At 38.8% G+C, this 24,007-nt stretch overlaps 1 long non-coding RNA gene across 1 annotated transcript in view; it reads right to left on the reverse strand.

The window, feature by feature from the left end:
- Positions 1–24,007, reverse strand: part of LOC145507949 (uncharacterized) — a 489,168-nt gene that overhangs the window by 403,495 nt on the left and 61,666 nt on the right. The window lies entirely within an intron of this gene.

Consider the following 24,007-nt stretch of genomic DNA (forward strand, 5'->3'; position numbering starts at 1 on the left):
TTGGAGGACACAGATGCTTTCCCAACTCTTCATGAGATTCCACTATTATTTTGCCATTAGTTTTCAAGTATCACAGTTTCTCCTTTTTGCTCTCTAAACAACCTAAACAAAACTAAACATTATTTGCAAGTTTCTTTGTTAAGAATCCTGGTTTCTGGCCTATTGACTCTGCCTATAGCAGTATTTGAATGCGTAAGATTTAAGTAAAGTTATTACTTACATTTCATTATCAAGAAAGACAGAGACATAGAGTTCAAGATAACTGGGAGAGGGCTTCTAAGGTAACCAATTTGATGAATGAATAATTAATATATCAATATTGATGGCCGTGAGGTTTCCCTCATGGGAAACATAGACAGTAAAGAATGAAACATATACATTAAACATGTACAGTAAAGAATCCACATTCAATGCAGGAGATCTGGGCTCAATCCCTGTGTCAGAAAGATCCCCTGGTGAAGGAAATGCCAACCCACTCCAGTACTCTTGCTTGGGAGAGTTATTGACAGAGGAGCCTGGCAGGCTACAGTCCACGGGGTTGCAAGAATCAGACACTACTTAGCGACTAAATCACCACACTGGTGGTTGTAATCTATATGCCTTTAGAAACTCCTTTATATGATGTATTATGGCCAATGGTTATATACTATAAAAAGAAGCTTCATTAGAACATTTGATCTATATCAAAAAATCAAGAAGTGAGGATGGTAATAGGTCTCAGTTCAGTTCATTTCAGTCACTCAGTCGTGTCCAACACTTTGTCACCCCATGAATCGCAGCACGCCAGGCCTCTCTGTCCATCACCAACTCCCGGAGTCTACCCAAATCCATGTCCATCGAGTCAGCGATGCCATCCAACCATCTCATCCTCTGTCGTCCCCTTCTCCTCCTGCCCCCAATCCTACTCAGCATTAGGGTCTTTTCCAGTGAGTCAACTCTTCGCATGAGATGCCCAAAGTATTAGAGTTTCAGCTTCAACATCAGTCCTTCCAATGAACACCCAGGAGTGACCTCCTTTAGGATGGATCGATTGGATCTCCTTGCAGTCCAAGGGACTCTCAAGAGTCTTCTCCAACACCACAGTTCAAAAGCATCAATTCTGCGGCACTCAGCTTTCTTCACCGTCCAACTCTCACATCCATACATGACCACTGGAAAAACCACAGCCTTGACTAGACGGACTTTTGTTGGCAAAGTAATGTCTCTGCTTTTCAATATGCTATCTAGGTTGGCCATAACCATCCTTCCAAGGAGTAAGCGTCTTTTAATTTCATGGCTGCAATCACCATCAGCAGTGATTTTGGAGCCCAAAAAAATAAAGTCTGACACTGTTTCCACTTTTTCCCCATCTATTTCCCATGAAGTGATGGGACCAGATGCCATGATCTTAGTTTTCTGAACGTTGAGGTTTAAGCCAACTTTTTCACTCTCCTCTTTCACTTTCATCAAGAGGCTCTTTAGTTCTTCCCTTTCTGCCATAAGGGTGGTATCATCTGCATATCTGAGGTTATTGATATTTCTCCCAACAATCTTGATTCCAGCTTGTGTTTCTTCCAGCCCAGCGTTTCTCACGATGTACTCTGCATATAAGTTAAATAAGGAGGGTGACAATATACAGCCTTGCGTACTCCTTTTCCTATTTGGAACCAGTCTGTTGTTCCATGTCCAGTTCTAACTGTTGCTTCCTGACCTGCATACAGGTTTTTCAAGAGACAGGTCAGATGGTCTGGTATTCCCATCTCTTTCAGAATTTTCCACAGTTTATTGTGATCCACACAGTCAAAGGCTTTGGCATAGTCAATAAAGCAGAAATAGATATTTTTCTGGAACTCTCTTGCTTTTTCGATGATCCAGCGGATATTGGCAATTTGATCTCTGGTTCCTCTGCCTTTTCTAAAACCAGCTTGAACATCTGGATGTTCACGGTTCACGTATTGCTGAAGCCTGGCTTGGAGATAGTACATAAAATTAATTGTCCATGATATCTTCCCTTAGAATCAAAAGCCCCATAATCCAAACATGCTACAGTATTCCAAATCAGAGTAACTTTCTGTAATGTAAAATGTTATGATATGAAATTGACTTATTCATAATCTACACTGCTTATGTTGTGAACTCTTCAATTTTGTGGATGAAGATTCTTTAGTAAAATGTACTATGTTGAACTCAAAGATGTATTCCATCTAATAGTTTCTGATGATTTTATGAATATACCTTTGAAAGACCTCTTGGTACTCATGATCAAAGTGACAGTCTGACAGTTCTGCTAATGAAATCAAAATATCCATCAGTGTAACTGGTATGCAAAAGGCATGCTCTCAGTACATGGTCATGAGTGCAGTTCCTGCCTTGCCAGAACCACTGTGGTAACTGGACACTCTGGGTCTCATTCGCTCTTTTTGAATCAATCTATAACACCACAGAATAAATCCATCAAAAGAACTTTGGACATAGGTTATAAATAGGTTTTAAAAATTGTGTCAAGGATGAAATTGATCAGTAGTAAGTATGCATCATCCAAGAAACTGAGTCAGGATTTAGCATTACTAAAGGCTCTAATTTAACTTGGCAATAAAATTTTTAAAAATCATACAAATAATTTAGGGTTGAGCTATACTGTTTCTGCCCTGTGTCTAGTGTACCAAGCCTCATTGAGCTTATGTCTCTTCAATGGAGATATTTTGGCTACTAAATATAGATATAATCTGGAAGGGAAATAATAATCATTGCTTCTTATAACTTTTTTAAAAATGGTCTTGCTTTAGAGTCACATGTAGGTGAAGATAAATATTAAATAAGGAATTATTTTTACGGAAAGAAGGTGAGAAAATTAAAGTTTAGTAAAATAAAAAATGAGAGGAGTGTACAAGTAATCTGGGAGTAGCCCTCACTTATCAAATTGCATTTTTGTGACAGGAAAATTCAAATTTACCATTCCACCTACGTTTCCCCTGTACAACTTCAGAGGTTAAAAGCTTTGTGTTTAAACTCTGAAACACTGGAAAATCAATCTATTGGTTCATTTAGGGGTCTTTGTAAATTCTGAGAGACTTGAACTGTTGTGGCAGGTTTAGAGTCAGGCACTTGAAAGTTTTGCCACTCCTGGGTGAAGCCATCTAAGATGGAAATACAGCAAGGAAAAATAATAGCACATTAACTTCTAATTCATTGTTATCCTAGAGTCTGAAGCCTCTGAGAAGTTTAACAAAAGACCACTAAGAATAACATGCTTGAAATACACTCCAAAGAAGAAAAAAATAAACAATGAACCTCAAATTGTTCAAGGCAAGGCACACTAACAGTATGTAGAACCAAAAATAAAAGTCTAAAGAGAAGCTAAAAAGCTTTAAGACTGGCCTTAAAGGATAGTATCTATAAGAAGGGAAAGGATTTCTAGTTACAGCCTTTTAAGTTCCAACAGATTACACTTTTTGATGGCCAATAGTATCATTTTGACCTTGACTGTTACTGTAGGAAATAGCTGGGCATTCAAATATGGCCAGGCATTTGCTCCTCGTCAGTCAGATACTGAGGATAATGATGGCCCAAGAATACAGGTCTTTTTGCTGTATTCTTTATTCTCTGCGGGAGAAATATCTGACAAAGATTTTCTATTATACCCCAAATAGTATTCTTTCTGATAGTCCGCAATAGTGGGGAAAGGGAAAGGATTAACAAATGAGGAAAAAGTTTGCCTAGGGAAATATATACATAAAGAAAGTTCAGTTTATCACATGCCAATATAGTCTAGGATTCTACTAGGTACTTTGTATGAATTTATATAATTCTAAAAAAATTTGGAGGTAGGAATTATTAACCCTATTTGTAGACATGAAAACAGAGAGATCAGTCAGATATTTGTCCAGGGTCATCCAGTGATGGAACAATAGAGACAAGATCTGCACAAAAATCTGTTGAGTACAAAGTCCCAGTCATTAATTACTATGTTTTCTACCCATCTGCCTGGAGTAAAAGGCAAATTTGGCCTTGGAGTACAGAATGAAGCAGGGCAAAGGCTAATAGAGTTCTGCCAAGACAACACACTGGTGTTAGAAAACAACCCCTTTCCAACAACACAAGAGAAGACTCTACACATGGACATCACCAGATGGTCAACACCGAAATCAGATTGATTATATTCTGTGCTGCCAAAGATGGAGAAGCTCTATACAGTCAGCAAAAATAAGATCAGGAGCTGGCTCAGATCATGAACTGCTTATTGCCAAATTCAGATTTAAACTGAAGAAACTAGAGAAAACCACTAGATCATTCAGCTATGGCCTAATCAAATCCCTAACAGTTACAAGTGGAAATGAGAAATATATTTAAGTGACTAGATCTGATAGACAGAGTGCCTGATGAACTATGGATGGAGGTTCATGACATTGTATAGGAGACCATCCACAAGAAAAAAGGAGGGATCAAGGCCACCTGCAAGAAAAAGTAATGCAAAAAATCAACATGGCTATCTGAGGAGGCCTTACAAATAGCTGTGAAAAGAAGGGAATCCAAAAGCAAAGGAGAAAGGAAAGATGAATCCATCTGAATGCAGAGTTCCAAAGAAAAAAAGGAGAGATAAGAAAGCCTTTCTCAGTGATCAGTGCAAGGAAATAGAGGAAAACAAAAGAATGGGAAAGACTAGAGATCTCTTCAAGAAAATTAGAGATACCAAGGGAACATTTCATGCAAAGATGGGCTCAATAAAGGATAGAAATGGTATGGACCTAATAGAAGCAGAAGATGTTAAGATGTGGCAAGAATACACAGAAGAACTGTAAAAAAAAAGGTCTTCATGACCCAGATATTCACGATGGTGTGATCACTCACCTAGAGCCAGACATCCTGGAATGTGAAGTCAAGTGGGCCTTAGGAAGCATCACAATGAAGAAAGCTAGTGGAGGTGATGGAAATCCAGTTGAGATATTTCAAATTCCAAAAACTGATGCTGTGAAAGTGCTGCATTCAATATGCCAGCAAATTTGGAAAACTCAGTAGTGGCCACAGGACTGGAAAAGGTCAGTTTTCGTTCCAATCCCAAAGAAACGCAATGCCAAAGAATGCTCAAACTACCATACAATTGCACTCATCTCACATGCTAGTAAAGTAATGCTCAAAATTCTCCAAGCCAGTCTTCAGCAATATGTGAACCGTGAACTTCCAGATGTTCAAGCTGGTTTTAGGAAAGGCAGAGGAACCAGAGATCAAATTGCCAATATCCGCTGGATCATCGAAAAAGCAAGAGAGTTCCAGAAAAACATCTATTTCTGCTTTATTGACTATGCCAAAGCCTTTGACTGTGTGGATCACAATAAACTGTGGAAAATTCTGAAAGAGATGGGAATACCAGACCATCTGACCTGTCTCTTGAGAAACCTGTATGCAGGTCAAGAAGCAACAGTTAGAACTGGTCATGAAACAACAGACTGGTTCCAAATAGGGAAAGGAGTACGTCAAGGCTGTATATTGTCACCCTGTTTATTTAACTTTTATGCAGAGTACGTCACGAGAAATGCTGGGCTGGAAGAAACAAAAGCTGGAATCAATATCAGTGAAATATCAATTATGATGAACGTAGATGCAAAAATCGTTAACAAAATTCTAGCAAACAGAATCCAACAACATATTAAAAAGATCATACATCATGACCAAGGGGGCTTTATCCCAGGGAATGCAAGGATTGTTCAATATCCACAAATCAGCCAATGTAATACACCACATAAACAAATTGAAAAATAAAAACCATATGATTATTTCAATAGATGCAGAGAAAGCCTTTGACAAAATTCAACATCTATTTATGATAAAAACCCTCCAGAAAGGAGGAACAGAAATAACATACCTCAACATAATAAAAGCTATATATGACAAACCCACAGCAAACATTATCCTCAATGGTGAAAAACTGAAAGCATTTCCCCTAAACTCAGAAACAAGAGAAGGGTGTCCACTCTCACCACTACTATTCAACATAGTTTTGGAAGTTTTGGCCACAGCAATCAGAGCAGAAAAAGAAATAAAAGGAATCCAGATTGGAAAAGAAGAAGTAAAACTCTCACTGTTTGCAGATGACATGATCCTCTACATAGAAAACCCTAAAGAGTCCACCAGAAAAATACTAGAGCTAATCAATGAATATAGTAAAGTTGCAGGATATAAAATTAACACACAGAAATCCCTTGCATTCCTATACACTAACAATGAGAAAACAGAAAGAGAAATTAAGGAAACAATTCCATTCACCATTGCAACGAAAAGAATAAAATACTTATGAATATATCTACCTAAAGAAACAAGAGACGTATATATATAGAAAACTATAAAACACAGGTGAAAGAAATCAGAGAGGACACTAATAGACGGAGAAATATGCCATGTTCATGGATCGGAAGAATCAATATAGTGAAAATGAGTATACTACCCAAAGCAATCTATAGATTTAATGCAATCCCTATCAAGCTTCCAACAGTATTCTTCAGAGAACTAGAACAAATAATTTCACAATTTGTATGGAAATACAAAAAACCTCGAATAGCCAAAGCAATCTTGAGAAAGAAGAATGGAGCTGGAGGAATCAACCTGCCTGACTTCAGGCTCTACTACAAAGCCACAGTCATCAAGACAGTATGATACTGGCACAAGGACAGAAATATAGATCAATGGAACAAAATAGAAAGCCCAGAGATAAATCCACGCACCTATGGACACCTTATCTTTGACAAAGGAGAAAAGAATATACAATGGAGAAAAGACAATCTCTTTAACAAGTGGTGCTGGGAAAACTGGTCAACCACTTGTAAAAGAATGAAACTAGAACACTTTCTAACACCATACACAAAAATAAACTCAAAATGGATTAAAGATCTAAATGTAAGACCAGAAACTATAAAACTCCTAGAAGAAAACATAGGCAAAACACTCTCCAACATAAATGGTAGCAGGATCCTCTATGACCCACCTCCTAGAATATTGGAAATAAAAGCAAAAATAAACAAATGGGACCTAATTAAAATTAAAAGCTTTTGCACAACGAAGGAAACTATAAGTAAGGTGAAAAGACAGCCTTCAGAATGGGAGAAAATAATAGCAAATGAAGCAATGGACAAAGAATTAATCTCAAAAATATACAAGTAACTCCTGCAGCTCAATTCCAGAAATATAAATGACCCAATCAAAAAGTGGGCCAAAGAACTATACGGACACTTCTCCAAAGAAGACATACAGATGGCTAACAAACACACGAAAAGATGCTCAACAGCACTCATTATCAGAGAAATGCAAATCAAAACCACAATGAGGTACCATTTCACGCCCGTCAGAATGGCTGCTATCCAAAAGACTACAAGCAATAAATGCTGGAGAGGGTGTGGAGAAAAGGGAACCCTCTTACACTGTTGGTGGGAATGCAAACTAGTACAGCCACTATGGAGAACAGTGTGGAGATTCCTCAAAATACTGGAAATAGAACTGCCATATGACCCAGCAATCCCACTGCTGGGCATATACACCGAGGAAACCAGAATTGAAAGAGACACGTGTACCCCAATGTTCATCGCAGCACTGTTTATAATAGCCAGGACATGGAAGCAGCCTAGAAAACCATCAGCAGACGAATGGATAAGGAAGCTCTGGTACATATACACAATGGAATATCACTCAGCCATTAAAAAGAATACATTTGAATCAGTTCTAATGAGGTGGATGCAACTGGAGCCTATTATACAGAGTGAGGTAAGCCAGAAGAAAAAAACACCAACACAGTATACTAACACATATATATTGTATTTAGTTAATTGGTAAAGATAACTCTGTGTGTGAGACATCAAAAGAGACACAGATAAATAGAACAGTATTATGGACTCTATGGGACAGGGCGAGGGCGGGATGATATGGGAGAATGGCATTGTAACATGTAAATTATCATATGTGAAACGAATCGCCAGTCCAGATTTGATGCATGATATAGAGTGCTCAGGGCTGGTGTACCAGGATGACCCAGAGGGATGGGATGGGGAGAGAAGTGGGACAGGGTTCTGGAAGGGGAAAACATGTACACCCATGGTGGATTCATGTCAATGTATGGCAAAATAAATACAATATTGTAAAGTTAAAAAATAGATAAATAAACTAATTTAAAAAAAAAAAGGAAGAGGAACCAGAGATCAAATTCCCAACATCTGCTGGATAATCAAGAAAGCAAGAGAGCTCCAGAAAAACATCTATTTCTGCTTTATTTACTATGCCAAAGCCTTTGACTGTGTGGATCACAATAAACTGGAAAATTCTGAAAGAGATGGGAATACCTGACCACCTGCCCTGCCTCTTGAGAAACCTGTATGCAGGTCAGGAAGCAACAGTTAGAACTGGACATGGAATAAGAGACTGGTTGCAAATGGGAAAAGGAGTATGTCAAGGCTGTATATTGTCACCCTGCTTGTTTAACTTATAGGCTGAGTACATCATGAGAAATGCTGGGTGAGAGGAAGCACAAGCTGGAATCAAGATGCTGGGAGAAAATTCAATAACCTCAGATATGCAGATGACATCACCCTTATGGCCGAAAGTGAAGATGAACTTAAGAGCTTCTTGATGAAAGTGAAAGATGAGAGTGAAAAAGTTGGCTTAAAGCTCAACATTCAGAAAACTAAGATCATGGAATTCGGCCCCATCACTTCATGGCAAATAGAGGGAGAAACAGTGTCAGACTTTATTTTGGGGGGCTCCAAATTCTCTGCAGATGGTGACTGCTGCCATGAAATTAAAAGACACTTAGTCCTTGGAAGAAAAGTTATGACCAACCTAGATAGCATATTAAAAAGCAGAGACATTACTTTGCCAACAAAGTCCATCTAGTCAAGGCTATGGTTTTTCCAGTAGTCATGTATGGATGTGAGTGTTGGACTATAAAGAAAGCTGAGTGCCGCAGAATTGATGCTTTTGAACTGTGGTGTTGGAGAAGACTCTTGAGAGTCCCTTGGACAGCAAGAAGGTCCAGCCAGTCCATCCTAAAGGAGATAAGCCCTGAGTGTTCATTGGAAGGACTGAAGTTGAAGCTGAAACTCCAATACTTTGGCCTCCTGATGCAAAGAGCTGACTCATTTGAAAATATCCTGATGCTGGGAAAGATTGAAGGTGGGATGAGAAGGGGATGACAGAGGATGAGATGGTTGGATGGCATCACAGACTCAATGGATATGAGTTTGAGTAAGCTCTGGGAGTTGTTGATGGACAGGGAGGCCTGGGGTGCTGCAGTCCATGTGGTTGCAAAGAGTTGGACACGACTGAGCGACAACTGAAATTCCTTCTTTCAAATTCTATTCTCTGTTACTCTCTTTTCTAATCATCAGGGGGCGAGTGCAGAGGAAATGGCAGCATTTTTCATTTATAAACAGTAATTGCATATCTGAAGGTAAACAGTCACATAATATCAAAGGGAGTTCTAGGACTTTTGCCAGACAAACAAGCATATCTCTTACCAAAACAGGTTTGGGAATCGAAAACCAGCTATAATAGACTCTTTGAAAATCCCTAACCTGACCCACCCTATATTTAAATGGGATATGAAAGAATAGCGGATAGCTACTTAGGAGATGCATTATTTTAAAATGCATTTTAATAATTCCAAGATTGAGGGGTTAAAATTCCCTACATAGTTTTCTCTCAGTTTTTCCACATATCCTCATATATCTGCATTTCAATGTCAAGAAATAAAAGATTCATCAATGTTCCTAGAGGATATTTCCATGAAGAAGACTACTGAAGCCATGACAGTAATTACTATCCACTGCACTCACCCAGGTATGCTCAAACTTTGACAAGTCAAGTCTCCTCAGATTTAAAATGTCTTAACATCACTTTTTCACTTAAAAAAATTGTCTATTTTTGTCTTTTAAAAAATTTCCCTCACAAATGGTTAATGGGCTTTCCTGGTGGCTCAGATGGTAAATAATCTGCCTGCAATGCAAGAGACCTGGTTTTGATCCCTGGGTTGGGAAGATCCCCTGGAGATGGGAACAGCTACCCACTCCAGTATTATGGCTTAAAGAATTCCATGACAGAGGAGCCTGGCAGGCTATGGACTATAGTCTCATCTCACATGCTAGTAAAGTAACGCTTAAAATTCTCCAAGCCAGGCTTCAGCAATACGTGAACCGTGAACTTCCAGATGTTCAAGCTGGTTTTAGAAAAGGCAGAGGAACCAGAGATCAAATTGCCAACATCCACTGGTTCATCAAAAAAGCAAGAGAGTTCCAGAAAAAACATCTATTTGTGTTTTATTGACCATGCCAAAGCCTTTGACTGTGTGGATCACAATAAACTGTGGAAAATTCTGAAAGAGATGGGAATACCAGACCACCTGACCTGCCTGCTGAGAAACCTGAATGCAGGTCAGGAAGCAACAGTTAGAACTGAACATGGAACAACAGACTGGTTCCAAATTGAGAAAGGAGTATGCCAAGGCTGTATATTGTCACCCTGCTTATTTAACTTATATGCAGAGTACATCATGAGAAACGCTGGGCTGGAAGAGGCACAAGCTGGGATCAAGATTGCCAGGAGAAATATCAAGAACCTCAGATACGCAGATGACACCACCCTTATAGCAGAAAGTGAAGATGAACTAAAGAGCCTCTTGATGAAAGTGAAAGAGGAGAGTGACAAAGTTGGCTTAAAGCTCAACGTTCAGAAAACTAAGATCATGGCATCTGGTCCCATCACTTCATGGGAAATAGATGGGGAAACAGTGGAAACAGTGTCAGACTTTACTTTTTTGGGCTCCAGAATCACTGCTGATGGTGACTGCAGCCATGAAATTAAAAGACACTTACTCTTTGGAAGGAAGGTTATGACCACCTAGATAGCATATTGAAAAGCAGAGACATTACTTTGCCAACAAAGGTCCATCTAGTCAAGGCTATGGTTTTTCCAGTGGTCATGTATGGATGTGAGAGTTGGATGGTGAAGAAAGCTGAGCGCTGAAGAATTGATGCTTTTGAACTGTGATGTTGGAGAAGACTCTTGAGAGTCCCTTGGACTGGAAGGAGATTCAACCTGTCCATCTTAAAGGAGATCAATCCTGGGTATTCATTGGTAGGACAGACATTGAAGCTGAAACTCCAATACTTTGGCCACCTGATGTGAAGAGCTGACTCATTGGAAAAGACCCTGATGCTAGGAGGCACTGAGGGCCAGAGGTGAAGGGGACAACAGAGGGTGAGATGGTTGGATGGCATCACCGACTCGATGGACATGAGTTTGGGTAAACTTTGGGAGTTGGTGATGGACACGGAAGCCTGGCATGCTGCAATTCATGGGGTTGCAAAGAGTCGAACATGAAGAGGAACTGAATTGAACTGAACGGATTGTCCATAGTAAGTAGGCTATAGTCCATGGGGTCTCAAAGAAAAGAGTTGGACACAACTGAGCGACTTTCACATTCACAAATGGTTAATATCCTTAGTATATAGAGATGGCATATAGAAAATATATGACTTAAAAATTTTGAAAACCCTATAAGTAGATAAGCAAAGAGCAAGGACAGCTCACAAATGAGAAAGCCCAGTTAGAATGAAAACTAATGAAAGCCATTCAAAACTGTTCAGGGTCTCCAGCATTAAAAGAAAAACCAAGTAAACCAAATACAAACCATCTTTAACCTATAACATTTTAATTACATAAAATAAAATTGTGGTTGAAAGCAAAAATTGCTCAAGGCTATTACAAAGTAATTCAGCAATACATGTCAAGAGTATGAAAAGTAGCCTCTGAACTCAAGGAAATAAACCTAAATGTGAGGAGGCAAAGAATGTAAAAAAACAAAACAAAACAAAAGAAGTTTAATCACTGCATTTGCCTTCAGAATGGAAAACTAAAACTGGTCTAATATCAACAGGGAAAGAGTTATGTAAATGCATGATAGCTACTACGTTGTAACAGAAGATTTTAAAATGAAGAAGTGAAAGAAGATTGGTCAAATGGGGATAACTGTTGAAGCAGAGTCATAGGTACATGAGTTCTTTACACTCTCCTTTCAGAAACATAGGAAAATTCTTAGACTACAGTGTTGAAGGAACATGTGTGACTCTTTGCAACCCCATGGACTGTAGCCTGCCAGGCTCCTTTGTCCATGGGGATTCTCCAGGCAAGAATACTGGAGTGGGTTGCCATGCCCCCCTTCAAGGGATCTTCCCAACCCAGGGATCAAACCCAGGTCTCCTGCATTGCAGGTGGATTCTTTACCATATGAGCCACTAGGGAAGCCCAATGGGTTTGGACAAATGGACAAATGCATAATGACAAATATCCATCACTGTAATATCATGCAGAATATTTTAACTGCCCTAAAAACCCTCTGTGCTCTGTTATCTCCCCTCAACTCCCCACTCTGGCAATCACAGATCTTTTTCACTGTCTCCATATTTTTTTTTCCAGAATGTCACAGAGTTGGAATCATATAGAATGAATGTTTGAGAAGATAATTTAGAACCCATATTTATAATGAAAATGTATTCATTTGCAAATAAATGTTACCTTCTTTATGAAACCCATGGAAAGCACAAGGATTCCTCTGTGAAAATAAAGAAAGTATTGATAAAACAGTCCCCAGAAAGGTAAAGCTATTATATTGATAACAGTTCAACTACAGAACAGTAAAACAGAAAATAATTTTTAAAGAAATCATATGTGAAGAAGCAGTTTGTTTTCACAAACAAAACCCTTGGGAAACAAAGTCTGCCCTTGGCAATGAAACACTTTGGCAGACTGACTCAGAATCAAGACTGGACAAGGAAGAGAAAGAGAAAAGTGAAGGAGTGGTATAACCAGATAGCAATTCAATAACTGAATCTTTCTGGAAAAAAAAGAAGAAGAAGAATGCTTTCTAAACAGTTAAACGAAAGAAAGAAACAAACAAGAGACAAATGTATGTCTGTAAGACTTTGCAGAAATGACTTTATTACATTTTCAATTTGAAGAAATATTTCAGTTGCTTCTAATCTGAAAGGAGTTCTATTGTTTTCCAGCCCTTCAGTATATTTTGGAAAGGAACCATGACCTGAGGTACTGTTGTCTTTGGAGAGTAAGAGAAATGCAGTCCTCTGCTATTGCTCTTCTGATCCTCTCCAACTATAACCAGTTGCAGGCAGTTATGTGTGGCCTTTGTAGCTTGGTGACTACTACATAATTGGAGTTGAGATGTCAAGTATTTCCCTAACGAGCTCGAGGTCTGAAGTAAACCTTGAACTGCAATCACAATAGTAAGCATTTCAATGCATCTACTACTGGACAGGTTAGAGCTGTTATGCCTCCAAAAACATGTACATGGTTTCTTGGAGAGAGGGAGAGAGATAAAATGAGCATACAGAAGAAGGAAATCTCTATAATAAATTAAGAGGATTATCATTTTTAAAATGCTATTTCTATCACTAAGGTTTAGAAATTCAGCCCTACAATGATTGATTCTAAACATTTCTAATTCTATTCAAATCTAACTAAATGTAGAAAGCTGGAGAAAAGAAGAATTCCTGGAATACGAAATGATACCATAAGCCTTCCTCAGAAATGACTAGCATATTGGTGGAAGCTCAGCTATTCTTCACAAAAGAGTATCTGGCATCGCTAAGCACAGATAAACACAGGTGTTACTTATAAACACAGCCAAGCCTCATCCCCTTGTAAATGCTCCAGGTTGCTGCCTGTTCTGTCATGCAAAGATGAGGGTAAACCAGAGAGTGCCATAACTCCCAGCCTGGATGACTCCGACCACAGAAAACTTCCCTCCTAAATAAGTACTTAGACCTGCACAAAGTTATTAATTGTGCTTGCTGCCCCAAATTTAAAGTGATAATTGGTGATTGAGGTCTATCATTTCGTAAAAGAACTAATGTCTCCCAGCTTTGGTTAAATATCTGTTCTGAGACTGTACTGGAGTGGGGGGAAAAAAAATCAATGTTCTGCTCATTGATAGGGTCTTCAAATCATGAAACCACTATAGCAAGAAGATAGACATTTTAAATTAGCAGACCGCATAATAAAATAATTTCATGTGGTCCCTCCTTCTCAGTGAAACAATCATTATAAGCAACCCATGATACTGTGAACACAACTACTTGGATGTTTTATTAAGCACAAGCTTTCCAATCCTTTGAATCAGCATGTTGGCTTGAGAGCAGACTTAGCCTTATGATTTGGAGTGTGGATGCGTTTGTGCTTGTCTCTTTTTACTGCTTTGGGGATTTTCCCAATGTAAATCCTCTTGGAACTTAAGTCTCCAGTTTTGTACAGATGTACTGTAACTGACTCTGTTTATGATCCTCTATCCAGTTTGGTTTTTTTTCAGTGGGAATAGACAGATTAGATACACTTCTAAGGGGCCTATTGTGCATTGTGAGCCTTGTGTGCTTCATTGCAAAAGAGAAAACAACAACAACAACAACCCAGCTGCTTAATTTATGGAGATCAGCAACAGGGCCAGCAATTTCGACATGGAAAATGGAAGTCTCATCACTCATAAAGCTGCCAAGAGTTTCTTCTGAATTTCAGACTGAACAAGAATCTGTTTTCCTCCAATTACTTTTTCAAACGACTAAACTGAGTGCTAGTGGAAGGTACTTATTTTGCTAAGTGAAGTGTTCTACATCACCAGTGAACAGATGCAACAGAGGGAGTGGCATTTAACGCATTACAAACTTCCTCAAATTCCACTAATATGCCTTAAGCTTAATCTAGATCCACTATTTCTAGGGATCAAGGAAGGTGAGGCTCTGTGGCCCTAGTCTGTTCTTTGGCATTATACGCAAAACCACCAATTGCAATGGTAATTTTTCAGAATCAGCTAGGCCTGCATATAAATATTTTGCTTCTGTAATGCATTACCTCATACAATTTTGACTCATTTCCTTCTCTATTTGGCCCAGAGCCATCAGTATCATAGAGACTACTCTATGTCCTCCAACTAAAACAGAGATGTGTGCTGAGGATGGCAAGTACAAGCCCTATGCCAAGAGCTCTCTTCTTGGTTTTGTCTTATTTTTCTCCTAGCTCTCTTTCTGACCTTTGTTTTGGCACAATGCACAGAAATGGCAATCCAATCCAGTATTCTTGCCTGGGAAACCCCATGGACAGAGGTAGCCTGGCGGGCTAGAGTACATGGGGTCGCAAAGAGTTGGAACTGACTGAGCAACTGAGCTTGAGCAGTCCTTTTCTACTTAGCAGTAAATGTTTTGGGGTATATCCTGGAGATATGAGAGAGCTCAAAATGATCTCTTTCTCAATTAACCACAGTTTTTCCAGACCATTATGGGAACTTGATGGCACTTTTTTTTTAACGTTTACTTAATTTATTTATTTGGCTGTGTTGGGTGTTAGTTGCATCACACAAGATCTTCATTGCATCATGTGAAATCTTTCATTGTGGTGCATAGGTCTTTAGTTGTGGCACACAGGCTCCCGAGAGTGCAGGCTCAGTAGTTTTAGCCGTGGACTCAGTGGCTGCAGCCTGTGGGCTTAGTTGCTCCACCACACATGGGATCTTAGTTCCCCCACCAGGGATAGAACCCACATTCCCTGCACTGCAAGGCAGATTTATCACCACTGGACCACCAGCGGAGTCCCAATGACACTTTCTAAGAAGTTGTCTTTGGAGATCCAAGACTCTAGACCCTTCTTCAGATAAGACTGTATGAACAATAAGTAATTGCTCCCCTAGAAATTTATTTCTCTTGGGTGGGATCCTGAAAGGAATTGCTTTAATTATGAAAGTATTTTCAGAGGCTGATTGTCTTAAAGTGTAGTTTCGATATATTATGAACAGATGAACGTCAGCATGAAACATGTCAGAAGAGTAAACCACGAGAAGTACCTGTCAGCAATGAGTAAATGGAGTCAGAAGAGAAAACACATACACATGGAAAATGTTGTTTTTGAAAAGAAAAATATCAGTGCATGATGATCCATTTAACAGAGGAATTCCATCCTAAATTATTCCACCAGTGTCTGAAATTCCCAAATGCAATATATTTTTGGCTACTAATTATTGAGTCTGGATTCATGCCTACAAATTGAAGATAACATGTTCCTGTGCCCCATTACTAATGCCTTTAACAAGGCTTCCTCTGATTTTTTTTTTCACATTTCAACCCTTTTGGTTGCTGAAATTCCATTTAACAGGGTAGTTTCATAAAAACACTCCAATCTTATTCTGTCCAAGTATTTGGGATGCAGGTGTATAATGAGATGTCCCAATGTTATTGCCACATGTTTTAGTAAGGAGACAGTTTTGCATAGCCACATTTGGATTTGTAATGAAAGAACATCATACTTCTGTATATATAAAGATGTATAATGACAACTTGATTTTGTCTCCAGAAAACCCTCTTGAGGACAAGGTGTTTGCTTATTCAGTTAGGTAAGCCAGAACCTAAGGGAAGACATGAATCAGAGGTATCAACTTTAGCTTAGATATATTGTATTTGGATTTCCGAATTACACATAGATTAAGCTCAAAGACTAAGATCCAAGTTGGGATCCTCCTATAGATGTGATTTAAAAAATAATTATCACCAGGCTAAAATCTCATCTTGTTCTAGGTCTGTCACTAGTTAGCTTTAGAAGCAAAGGAAACATACAGCTTCTCAAGTGATTTCTTCGTTCCCCCACGCACAAGATTTTAATGATAACCGGTTTACATTCTTCACAGGATTGGTGTGAAGATTAAATGCTACCATACAGGAACTTTTTTGGTGGTCCAGTGGTTAAGAATCTGCCTTGCAATGCAGGGGACACGGGTTTGACCCCTGGTGGGGAACTAAGATCCCACATGCTGCGGAGCAACTAAGTCACAACTACTGAGCTGCCTGCAAGTCTCAACTACTGAGCTGGTCACTGCAAGTGCCCACTGCAAGAAAAAATCCTGCATGTTGCAACTAAGATCCAATGCAACCAAAGAAGTAAATATATTTTAAAAGACAAGCTTTAAAAAAAAATGCTACCATACAATATGGAAAAGTACTTTAATAAAGGCACCATATAATATAGGACCATTATATATACAAAACCCAATCTGATTGTTGGACTATCAACCTGATATAAACTGGAAGCCTATTAAACATGCAACTTTTGATTTGATCTTAAAGAGAAATCTATGGGAAGCCTCATCTGGTTATGACACTTATTCATTCAGCAAATCTTTACTGAACTCTCATTATTTCTCAACTATGTTGTTAGTTACCAATTAAAAGTGATTAATAAGTCATATACATGTTTGTGCTTGGAGCTTAGAGTTTAATGGGGATGCTGGGTATTTAGCAGAAAATCACATGAAGACATATAACCGAAATCATGACAAAGTGTTATAAAGGAAGAATACACTTTGAGACCATAAAACAAGGCCTCAATTATAGTTCAGGTTTTGGTGAATGTTGCTAAGGAAATGACATTACCTGAGGCCTAAAGGTGAGTAGAAGTTACTCACATAAATGCAAAGCATTAGCTCACAGTCAGAGAAAACATGGAGAGATCTTGACACATGGAAAACAAGGGACAGAATGGACAAGACTATATTAGAAATACAAGGAGAGGTAAGATCACACAGAAACCTAGATGTTAGGAATTAGGAATAGATGGAAAGCCATTAATATGGAATAAACAAATTCAGAAGAGCAAATATAAACTAACAACTACTTTTTATTTGAGTATACAAGAAAGTACTATTGCAGCCCTTACCCAGGATCAGTGATTTTAACACCATGCTGTCTGGAATCCTAGACTGCTCCAGAGCTGTCTCAGCAGGGCCCAGTAGGAACAGGGAGGAAGGTAGGGAGGGTAGCGAAGATCCCAAGCTAGTAGCATTGCATGGCTCCACACACAAACCACCCTACTTCCTGTCACCAATCTTAGTTTATATTTTGGGCTACTACATAAGAATCATTGGAATAAGGATTCCAGAGTCAAGGAAGGCCGGAAGGCAAGGAGAGTTCACAAGGAGAGAGAGAAAGTTACTATCTTCCATAAGCAATATATCTCTAAATGTTATATATGGCCTTCATCCACATTTTCTTCTTTTTTTGCCTAGAGGAGTTGGTATTTTGTTTTCCAAGAGCTTATCAATGTTTTCTCTGTTGACTGTTTGCTCATGGATCATCTTTTATATCAGATCATTTGTCTCAAAATGGGGCCTAACTCGCTAGTCCACAGGCCTCAGGAAATCTGTGATGCCTTGAAAGGCAGGCTTGTGAGCACTCTCTTTATGGAAGGCAGAGCCTGATTTTTCCATTGAGTGATACTAATTTGCCTTGAGTCTGGTGGTACTTCCTCAGGCTCTCCTTTCTGAGGTTTTAAAACCTTTTTATTACAGCTTCCAGGGCTTTGTTCAGGATGGTTGATGGTGTTCTGAGACCTGGGGAGAGAGGAATAGCAACCGTAGTACTTGTCATACAGTAGAGAGATCTGGATGCTGAGCTCGAAGACCAGACTGAAAAACACAGTGTGAGTGACTGCCCACTGGCTGACAAGGGGCAAGAGGGACACAGCCTTGCCCTCCCCTCCCCACCCCATGCTCTGTGCCTCAGGTTAGCTGAATGAAGGATGACATTGGTATAAAATGGATGCAGACTTGGCAAGCTTGTAAACAGTAATAAAGGAGTGTAAAGCATAAGGCTTCGGTCCCAGAAGACTCAATCCCAGAATCTCCAGAGGGAGCCAATCGTGCTGATCCACTTATTATTTTCTATCTACCTATCTCATCCCAGGTGGACAGTTACTTGTCAGTCTCTCTCTATCCAAGTCAAAAAGCAATCTGGCAATCACATGCCCAATGACACATTTATGAAATTACAAAATGTTAATGCATTTTTTTGTGGGTAAGAGTCTTCTAAAATAACCATTCCTAGTTTTAACTTGTTAAAGGGGGAAAGACATTACAGCAAGCAGAGAGAAGGACATGTTGAAGCCTAATTTGGAGAAACTTCCATATGGAACTTGGAAGACATTCCAGGATCACCTGCTTCAGACTGAAACAGTCCAAGTTGTTGTTGGTCCATATAGTCAAAGCTATGGCTTTTCCAGTAGTCATGTAAGGATGTATGAGTTGGACCATGAAGAAGGCTGAGCTCTGAAGAATGGATGCTTTTGAATTGTGGTGCTGGCCTCTTCAGAGTCTCTTGGACTGCAAGGAAATCAAATCATAAAGAAAATGAACTTTGATTATTCATTAGAAGGACTGATGCTGATGTTTAGGCAGCAAAAAGTCAACCACAACTTAGTGTCTGAACATCAACAACAACCTTTGTCAGCAAAGTGATGTCTCTGCTTTTTAATATGCTGTCTAGGTTTATCATAGCTTTCCTTCCAAGGAGCAAGCATCTTTTGATTTCAAGGCTGCCATCACCATCTGCAGTGATTTTGGAGTTCAAGAAAATAAAATCTGTCACTACTTCCACTTTTTGCCTTTCTATTTGCCATGAAGTGATGGGACCAGGTGCCATGATTTTAGTGTTTTGAATGCTGAGTTTCAAGTCAGCCTTTTCACTCTCCTCTTTCACCCTTATCAAGAAGCGCTTTAGTTCCTCTTCACTTTCTGCCATTAGAGTGGTATTAATATCATCTGCATATCTGAAATTTTTGATATTTCTGCCAGCAATCTTGAGTCCAGCTTGTGATTCATCCAGCCCGGCGTTTCACATTATGTACTTTGCAAAGAAGTTAAATAAGCAGGATGACAATATACAGCCTCATCAGACTTCTTTTCCAATTTTGAACCAGTCAATTACTCCATGTCTGGTTCTGTTGTTTCTTGACCCACATACAGGTTTCTCAGGAGACAGGTAAAGTGGTCTTGCACTCCTGTCTCTTTAAGAATATTACACAGTTTGTTGTGATCCCCACAGTCAAACAGTCTAAGAACAGCTGTGGAGTCCAACCTGTATGCTCTAGTTTTAAGATCTCAATAGGCAATATTACCTACTTCACTCCTGTGGCAGAGAGCAGTGTGCTCACCCAGTGTTGAAGATATCCCTGACACTTTTCAGCTCCTCTTGAAGGTAGGTTTGGGCCATTGACTCTTCTGGTTAGGGGGCTGGGAGATGAAGAGATACTCTGGTCTGACACTCTAAAGCATGGGTCTAAGTTCCACACAGTCTTTCATTTGATTCCCAAGCCCTGGTTTCATAATTCTCCAGTGACTTTCCTTTGTACCCACTGGGATTTCATCCAGGCTACCTGGACTGTATCAACTAATAAAAACCACAAAATGAAATTAAGGCAAATCTTCACTTAAACCTCCTGACACTTCCAGCTCTTCATCCCCTCACTGCCATATTTCTCCAGGTTATGGCTCTTCTGTGTCATGTGATTAATCTGAGCCCTCTTCACTCCCCTGAGCCTTGCTTTCTTAAGGACTGCCAGTGAGTGGGCTGGGAATACCAAACCAACTATTTCTTCTTAGTCTTCATCTTTTTTTAACATCCTTGGAATATCTGGCATTCATCATTGAAAAACTGACTTTTCTTTAAATTTTCTTTACACTGATATTTTGTGACTCTACTAAATCAATTAACCAAGAAGTACTTGTTGAGCAACTTCGTACACTAAAACTGTCTATGTCCCTTGGACTCTGTTCCTTTATACTTTCCACTGAGATATCTTATAGCTCTATCAATAGATTCCCTAAGCTCCAGTTTTCTAATTTTCAAAGTGAAAATAATAATATTCTCCCTTTCAGTTGGTATGAAAATTAAACAAATTAAATTAGGTGGCACTTATAAAGGAACCCATGACAAAGTATTAAATATAGGAATTGCAAACTCCCTTATAGCCACTGTTGTGAAATGACAGCTACTCAAACATTTCAGATCACCATTTGCAGTTTCACCTTTCCAGCAAATGCCAGTCACATTTTTAATTTCTAAGGAATGTTTCAAATGCAGTATTTACATTCACCTCAAACTGCATATTGAAAAAAAAAACAAACGCAATATTCACATTCACCTCAAATCTATAAATGAGTCCACATTTCAAAACTCTTCTCTACAACAGTGTTTCACCCCCTACCCCAACAGTTTCTATTTATGTCAATGGTACCATTACTAACCCCATCATCAAGGTCTGAAGCTTAAGTTTCATTTATTGAAAGTTCCTGATTATATCTTCTTTCCATTTCAGCTTAGTAAAACAGAAACTGAACAGTAACACTATGACTTGCAGTGTTTGCCTTCAATTCAAAATTGAATCAGATACAAGCCCTGCCTTCAGGTTGAAGAAGTATTGAATGGATTTGTCAAAAGAATAAGATGGGACTTCCCTGGTGGTCTAGTGGTTAAGAACCTGCCTGTCAATGCAGGGAACATGGGTTAGATCCCTGGTCTGGGAATATTCCACATGCTGTGGAGCAACTAAGCCCATGTGCCACAATTAATGAGCCTGTGCTCATTACTATGCATTACCCCCTGCACCACAACTATTGAAGCCCAAGTGCCTAGAGCCCATACTCTACAACAAGAGAAGCCACCGCAACAAGAATCTTGCGCAACACAACTAGAGAAAGCCTGCATGCAGCAACAAAGACCCAGTGCAGCTAAAAAATAAAAGGAATAAATAAAATTTAGAAAAAAGAACAACATGAGCAAAGTTTCAAGGTTTAGCAAAAGAGGCCTATACATTATCACAACGTGAGGTTGCAGCCAGAGATATAATGACAGACTTTTCAAGAATTGGATATAATTATGAAATGAAAGAGAAAGGAAAGGAATCACAAAGAGTCGGACACAACTGAGCAACTAAGCATAGCACAAAAGACTGATGGAACTGGAGGGTTACTAGCTTGTTGTGTTGCTGAAAGTGGGACAATAAAGTAGAAGAGGACTGGATACTGACAAGGGCCAGTTGTGGCCATGGGAGTGGAATGCTAAAAGGAAAAATGTTTTAAAAAGACTGAAGCTATTTGTCTGGTGCATTTTCCACATGGAAATTGAAGTTGTCCATGGTAGTGGCAGGAGTGGTGGTGGAGAGGAGGACTAAGATGATGCCAACTCAATAGGAGATGTGGTGACTAGAAAGATGACAATTGGAGATTTATCCAGATGGTATAAGCCATCTGGGACATTTTGAGCCTTGGGGTGTTTTGAATAAAAGTGACATGGTACAAAAGACGCAATGGGAGAGATGGGAGAATATCCTTTGTGAACAAATTCTAGACCTGCACCTTTATTTTATTGGCAACAACCCAGGAACCTTGTTATCCACTGCACTAAAGTACAGTAGAATTAAAAATTGGATGGATCCTTTCAAGAAGGTAGTTGCTAAAGTAACTGAGACACCCCCTTTAAGAGTTTCTCATATAAAAAGAAGATTTTAGAACAAATTTCAAATGCGTATTAGAGAGATTTCTAGTTAATTTGTGAGCTATTAAAATTATTTACCTTAAATAAATCTCAAGAGTCTTCTTCATCACTTCCAACTTACACAGGTCACTAACCAAGACTAACAGAGACCACCCATAAAGAAAGCTAAACATTTTATTGGCTCCAGCTTAGTTGTGTGGATAGCATCCAAAGATTTCCAGCCCCCTCAGATTTCATAGGATTGTGAATTTATGTAAACCACCAACTTTCTGAGGTTAGTGGTGCAAGGAATAAACAGAGAAAGCTGAACAGATAATTCAAGCTGTGTAGCAATTTGGAAAAAGTAGTTCTATCTCAGATTAATAAAATGGAAATTGTGCTTCTAGAACTATGTTGCTTCCTGTTACTGCCAAATCTCTTTTGCATTTGTATGATCAAAAACTCATAATCCTATTGAATGCACACAAAATTGGATAATAAAGTTCTCCAAGTGTTACTGTTAGTATCTGCTCACTAATACCATCACAGAGGGAAAGCAGTATGCATATAAGATGTTACAATATTATAAACTTCTGAATCGTTGTAATACTTTCTTTACCCTGTTCAAAATATATTTCCAAATTAGGAACTGAAAGTCATTTCTACCAGATAAAATACAGCATATCTAAATGTAAATTAGTAAGATGATTAGCTATTGACTGTACAGAAAAAAATTGAATTGTCAAAATTTGTTGGGTTTTTTTTTTTTTTTGCATGAAGAATTGAAGAGAAGTTTGGCTGCAAAACCAATAGTTGATCTAAAGTTTCTTTTTTTCTCCACAATATTATGTTTGGGCTGCAAAGTAGCGTTATCATATACTGATGCCATGAAAAATTGTACATAAAGACGGGAATGTGTTAGGGGGAAGGACAGAAGGCTGATGATGATTAACAGAAATTGATAACACCATATTGATTCTCATTTCCTTTCTCATGCCCAAATTACCATAAGACAGACCACAAAAAAAATCCCATAAGACAGCAAAAATTATGCACATAAACTCTTTCATTGAATCCAAATGCAGCATATTAGAAGAATCTCAAGGGCAAATGTTTCTTTTGGAACATTAAATTGGTACAATACCAAGTATATTTTTATGAAACCTTAAAACAATACAACTCATGGAAATTCTATTAAGTGGGATGTAAGTGGGGAGAGAGAAATCCCCACCACATTCAGCTTTATCTGAATTTCAGAATCATTTGACTGGGAAAGAGCTTGTCTCTCAAAAAGGGAACACAGTACTTTAAAAATGAAATAGCAAGTTTTGCTTTGTTTCTGGAGTTATAATAGAACTTGAGAAGTTCCCTAAATTTCAACTTAAACAAACTCACTCAGTGGATGCCATGCTGGTATTGAGTACTGCAGATGGAAGTGGGGAAGGGTGAGGAGGGATGGGGAGAATGGCATTCTGTAATGTATCTCCTGTTCAACATTACTGAATTATTTATGTGCCAGTTACTTGCTACATGTTTATCATATAGATTATGTGTATACCTTTTAGACAATGAAGAAAAACAGATATAAATTCTTTTTCATCTCACTCTAGAGATGAAAGAAGATTTGTAATCATTAAAGACATGTAGCTGTGTTCTAAAATAGCTTAGGTAACATTAAACCAAGGAAGCCTGCATGT

Source organism: Giraffa tippelskirchi, chromosome 5 (genome assembly GCF_054371585.1).
Source record: "Giraffa tippelskirchi isolate mGirTip1 chromosome 5, T2T-mGirTip1v1.2.pri, whole genome shotgun sequence".
In the NCBI taxonomy this organism is placed as follows: Eukaryota; Metazoa; Chordata; class Mammalia; order Artiodactyla; family Giraffidae; genus Giraffa; species Giraffa tippelskirchi.